Below are 6,594 nucleotides of genomic sequence, written 5' to 3'. Positions count from 1 at the left end.
GGTCCATTAATCTTTTATAGGAAAATAGTTTTTCTACTTTAAAAATAAAATAAAATACAGCTAGATGATCTGAAACAATGCAAACATGACCATTTTCTACTTTAACAACTTCAAAAAACATTATACCTATTTTTTTCCTATTGATATAGGGTGCTTGGTGTTATAATTTTAAAATAATTATACTTTCAAGTAGAATTATCTACTACAGAAACAAATGTGTGTGGGTTTCTTTCAGTATCTTTTTGTTTTCTAGTTCATTAATTACATATGCCAATATTTTAGTTAGCATGTTTGCTACTAATATGTCTGTCCTTCAATAAAATATTCCATTTGGAAATGTCTACGTATTTGATTTTATGTATGGTAGAAAAATAATTTGTCTTTTTATTATAAATATCTAGATAAAATCCTTATATTGAAAATTAAATAATACTGTGCAATATAGTTTAATGTTCAGTTTAATTATATAAAAACTTCTGCAGAATAATGGAGTTGGAAGGGGTCTTGGAGGTCTTCTAGTGCAACCTCCTGCTCAGGTAGGAGACCCTATGCCATTCCAGACAACTGGCTGTCCAGTCTCTTCTTAAAAGCCTCCAATGAGGAAGCACCTACAACTTCTGAAGGCAAGCTGTTCCACTGGTTAATTGCTGTCACTGTTTGGAAATTTCTCCTTAGTTATAAATTGCTTCTCTCCTTAATTTCCATCCGTTGCTTTTTGTCTTGCCTTCTGGTACTTTGAAAAATCAGTTGACCCCCTCTTCTTTGTGGTAGCCCCTCAAATATTGGAACACTGCTGTCATGTCACCCCAAGTCTTTCTTTTCACCAGACTAGACAAACCTAATTCCTGCAACCATTCTTCATGTTTTAGCTTCCAGCCTCCTAGTCATATTTGTCACTCTTTTCTGCACCATTTCCAGAGTCTTGACAACTTTGTTATAACATGACTGGATGCAGTATTCTAAGTCTGGTCTTATTAAGGTTTTATAAAGTGGTATAGCAGTATTTCTTTGTCATGGTAGAAGAAAGGGCAAAACAGTCTCATTGTAAAATGCCTATTTACAATTTAAAATGCTATTTAAAATGCTAATGGAGAAGTTGGATTCAATTCTTTATTGGGTTTGCATTGTGTTAAACCATGAATTGTTGAATTAATTAATACATGTTTACCTATGCACAAACATTAGATTATAGTTGGCTTGGGCAGTACTTTGGATCTGAAGGTTACAAGATACTTTGAACACTGGGAATGTGAAGGTCCCATCTACGTAGTTCCAGCTTCCCACACACACACATACCACCCTAGGATGGCTGGCAGCTGCATAGGCCAGCCATGTAAAACCAAGAAAAAATGCAACTCCTTTAAGGCATCACTGGCAAACATTATGTTTGAATCCCTGAGGTGGACAAAAACACATATTTGCCTGCAAATCCAAAGTGCCCTTTAGACCTAGTTTATAAATCACACTGGTGGGAATGCTGCTGGTCTGAACTGAGATGTCAGCGGATACTGTATTCGTAAACAGTAAACAGTGTTAGTGGTTGGGAACAGACTAATGATATAAACAAAAAATAAAAGCTCATATCTAAAATAAAATCTAGTATCCATCCAAAATCCAAATTGAAGGATACCTTTTGAGTGAAATGCAGAATACCTTGTAAATTAGTCTAAGTTGGAATTGATACTAATAGGCAAATGTTTCTTTACTAATATCTTAGGTAATTATTGTTATTCTCTCTTGTGTGCACACACACACACACATTCTGAAGGTATTAACAGTTTAGGTATTCTTATTCCAAATGTCATCTCTCAAATAATTTCATTAAATACAAGTAATAAGGTACAGTATCTAAGATGTTTCTTTGCATATTAAAGCCAACTTGGTCTAGTGGTTAAGGCACCAGGGTAGAAAGCAAGAGACTCTGAGTTCAAATCCCGCCTTAGGCATGAAAGCCAGCTGGGTGACTTTGGGCCTCTTTCTCACCTCACAGGATTGTTGTGGGGAAAATAGGAAGAGGGAGGTGTTCTGGATATGCTTGCCTTGAGTTATTTTAAAAAATAATAAATGTGGAGTACAAATAAAGATGAATAAAATAATAGAGAGGGATCTTTAAGCATTATACTTCAGGATAATGTATACACTTAAAATATGAACTGCAAGCCCCAATTTAATTCAAATAATTTGCCAACTTTGGTGCTATAAAACATGGTGGAAAATAGATCTGAGTCCCCATTCTGAGGAAATATAGTAGCCCAAATTATCCAAAGCAAATAGATTTGATCAGTTAGGGGGTGTTCCCTCTTCGCTCTCAGTGTCGTGAAGTTGCTTTAAGAAGAATGGAACTTTTTTGGGGGCATAGATGGTGGTGATACAGAGGCTGTAGAGTACAAAGTATTCTGGGTTGTAAAACAAAGTATTACCCTTATTCTATTCATCCTTAAAAAAATCTGTAATTGTCCCAGATTTTTGTAATCAGTCTGGACTCTTACTCTATTTTCCAGAAAGGCCTCCTTTATGGCAAAAACTCTTTATTAAAACTTAGTAATTCCGCTCAGCTGGCAAAAGTTATCCAGACAAAAATATGTAAAGAAACAGATTGCCTACAGCATAGACTGGAAAAGCATTGCTTACAGAGTAAAACTTGAGGCATCATTTTTAAAAACAAAGGGAGGGTGAGATTTGGGTGGCAGAAATGGGTTGGGAGGAAGGCTTGTTGAGTGCCAGGATCTCAGTTAAAGGTTTATCAATTCTATGAGTGGCATAGCCTAAAATGGTAAAATGTGGAATAAACTTACAAAAGTTAGCAAGCCCAGGAAAAAGTGAAGATGGTGGTCCTGAGATAGGAGAGCCTTCACAAGAGGATTCATTTGCCTACCTTTTAAGGAAATACAATATCAAAAAAGGCCAATTGGGTTTTTTTTCAAGTAAACACTCAGATTGTGTTAGCAGTAACTTGAAGTCTGTGTGCAAAACACTCATCTTATTTTTCAGAATAAAGTAACAGGTTAACTAGACAGGTATTTGTCCAAAGGGGAAAGTGTGATTAATAAATTAATGAAGACTGCAGGAAAATTGACCAAACTGAGTTCCATTACAACATACTGAAACTTGTAATTGGTATCAAATACTGTTAAATGTTTATGCCCCTCTTTCATATGGTTAGGATATAATGTCTCCAAAATAAAATTTGGTAAAAAAATGTATGTTTTGTCTATCTATTTTAAAAGTTCAGAAATAAGTGAAAGAAGGTAACAGTTCCTGATCTAAAATTATGAACCACATTTTCATTAAAAAGACAAGAGTTCCAGGTAACAGAAGACTGGTGAACAAAACCCATTTAATTGCTTATTCTACAATAGTTACATTCAAGGCAGTGAAAAAGAAAAAAGGATAAAACAAATAATAGAATAATAAAAAGTAATGATAGCCATTCATCCCATTTACAATTTGTCATCAATAAATTCATTTAGGCATACCAATTGAGTTCCAGATACATTTTGCTGAGATCTTAGTTCCAATGATAATTTTACAAAACCATTGGGTGAGTAAATTCTATGTTTTTTCACTTCCCAAAATGTTTGTGTGGTCAACATATCTGGCAGATAACAGATGGAGTCTAACTAATGGAGTGAGTCAGATCTTGAAATCTATGATTCTAGCATAACTAATGGTTTCTTGGTCCCAATGAATACACACATTATGAATCTGAAGTTAAGCCATTGCCAAACAATAGGAAAATGCATCAGGATGTCAAATTAAGGTAAAGTTCTTGATAATGATATCAGGAATGATTCTGTGCATTTAGAAACTGAGCCAGACCTTAAGAGCTTGTCACTGATATTTTCATCCACATTGGGAATTTATTGTGCTGAGAAGGCAAAGCATAGTAGTGTATGATTGCAGAAATCATAAAATTGCCCACGGTGAAGAATAGAATAGAATAGAATAGAATAGAATAGAATAGAATAGAATAGAATAGAATAGAAGAATAGAATAGAATAGAATAGAATAGAATAGAATAGAATAGAATAGAATAGAATAGAATAGAATAGAATAGAATAGAATAATAGAATAGAATAGAATAGAATAGAATAGAATAGAATAGAATAGAATAGAATAGAATAGAATAGAATAGAATAGAATAGAATAGAATATTTGGAAGGGACCTTGTAGGTCACCTAGTCCTGTCCAGTCTCTTCTTGAAAGCCTGCAGTGATGACACACCAACATCTGAAGCCAGTCTGTTCCATTGGTTGATTGTTCTCACTGTCAGGAATTGTCTCATTTCCAGGTTGAATCTCTCCTTGATCAGTTTCCATCTGTTATTCCTTGTCTGGCCTTCAAGTACTTTGGAAAATAGGTTGACCCCTTCCTCTCTGTGATAGCCCCTAAAATATTGGAACACTTCTATCATGTCTCCCCTGGTCGTTCTGTTCACTAGACTAGCCATCATGCCCAGTTCCTGTCCAGTCTCCTAATCATATTTGTTGCTCTTCTCTGCATTTTTCTAGAGTCTCAACATATTTTTTATATTGTGGAGACCAAAATTGGTTGCAGTATTCTAGGTGTGGTCTATTAAGACTTTACAGAGTGGTATTAGTACCTCACGTGATTTTGACTGAACCCCTCTGTTAATGCAATTTAGGATTGCATTGGATTTTTTTTGGCTGCTACCACACACTGTTGGCTCATATAGGAGAATATAGTTGTGTTGCATAGCCATCTTAAGTCTTAAGAGTAACACAAAGGATCATATAGTCCCAAATGTGTTTTTTAAAAGGCAGCTGGACTTGATTTTTTTTCCTTGAAGACGTTTCACTTCTTATCCAAGAAGCTGCTTCAGGTTGAAGAAGAGAGAACTGAATAAGCTTCTTGGATGAGAAGCTAAATGTATTTAAGGAAAAAAACCAAAGAAAATCTAGTTACCTTTTGAAAAGCACCTTTGGGACAACCATGACCCAGATGATTAAGAATCTCAATAGAAACAAAGGGCCAAAGGTTGACATCTACGGTCAAAATCCTTGACCCTTTGAAATTTTTAGAAATCCTCAGCTCTGACAAAGTTGTTTTCTGGAGTGCATACGGAATCTGTTTGCAAAGTACCTCTCTACTCCATGATTATAGAACTTAATTGTTACACCAGAAAGGAGAGACTAAGCAAGATGTTCCTCAGCAAAATGCCTCAATTCTTAACAATACAAGCAAAGTCTTTTGCATGTCAGTACTGTTTTTTCATTTACAGAAAGACTCTTCCTGTTAGCTTGCAACTGCCATTAGAATATTGTAATGAACAAGAAGAGGAAAAAAGGCAAGAGAACCAAGAGATTTTCTTTTCTCACAGTAGCATTGTCATGATTCTTTGAGTTTTCTGTTTTCAGATTCAGAATTAGATTGACACAGGCAGGATCCCTGGAATTCCCTCCCCAGTGAATTCATGCCATAGCTCATCAGCTAGGCCCTCTTTAAACTGGTGGTTTAATCCCTTTATATTTCAGTTCAAATCTTGACCTAATATCTGAAAGTCTACCACATATGCACTCATTAAGCATTTATCTTGTCACAGGCAGTTGATTTTATGGTAGGTTGTCATCACTTCAACAGAATTATCAAAAGCACTCCTCAAACACATCACAAAATCATCATTATCCACATTTAGACTATTTTGAATTAGAAAGGGTGCAAAGTTTTATACAACCGTCCATTATTCAATATTAGTATGAATCGTATGAAGAACTGATCTGTAGTAAATTCTCCAGGTTTTTGAAAAGTGTACTTCACACTGAGTGTGAAAGATCATAATTTTGCCCACATTCCCATCATATTTGCCAGGCAAAATGTGAGAACATGGGAGAACTATAATTATAGCAGCTATTGCAACAATAGTTGCTAAGTCAATTGGAAACTGCAATAGGATTAGTGTTTGGCTATGGTAAATTCTGGTCCATTAGCAGAGCTAGATGATTCGTTGAATGGACTGATCTTTCGGTTGCTATTTGATACTGATTTTGGAGCAAAGCATTAAAATGTAACCCATGGTAAAGAGGATAGCAAAAAGGGGTCAGTAACCATGGTCTTGGTCTAGAAAATCCGAACTCATCTTTCAGTGGATCAGAAATAAGGAGAAATGTCAGATATATCTGCTTTGGTCTCTTGCAGTAACCTTCCTGCTGAACTTTGCAGTCTCAAAGGAATCTATCTGTACTTGATATCCTATTATAGCAGCAACCAGTTGCAGAAAGATGAACATTCTACCAAACTAGGAACTTGACAGTATTTATATGTATGCCCCAAGATTCGAATCTTCTTTCTCCTACTTATTATTTTTGGAGGAGGGTGCAAAGGATTATTTGCAGACTTTTTCTCACACTGACCCTATATTTGGCCTTTGGTGGCAAATAATCACTTCATACTCAAGCTCTTTGTTTCCTGCCTTTTATCTCCAATTTCACAAAAATTAATGTTCAATTATTAATTGACATGCACCTCAGTATAAGGGTTGAGATGTTCAGTTTTAACACTGTTAGCTCCATCAGATATATAATTTGATACTTCCTTCAGAAATGCAAGTTTTCTTCCATAAAAACATGAATGGTT

The sequence above is a fragment of the Vipera berus genome, assembly GCF_964194415.1.
Source record: "Vipera berus genome assembly, chromosome: 5".
Lineage (NCBI taxonomy): Eukaryota > Metazoa > Chordata > Lepidosauria > Squamata > Viperidae > Vipera > Vipera berus.
The sequence above is the reverse complement of the archived record's forward strand: the minus strand, read 5'-3'. Positions refer to the sequence as shown.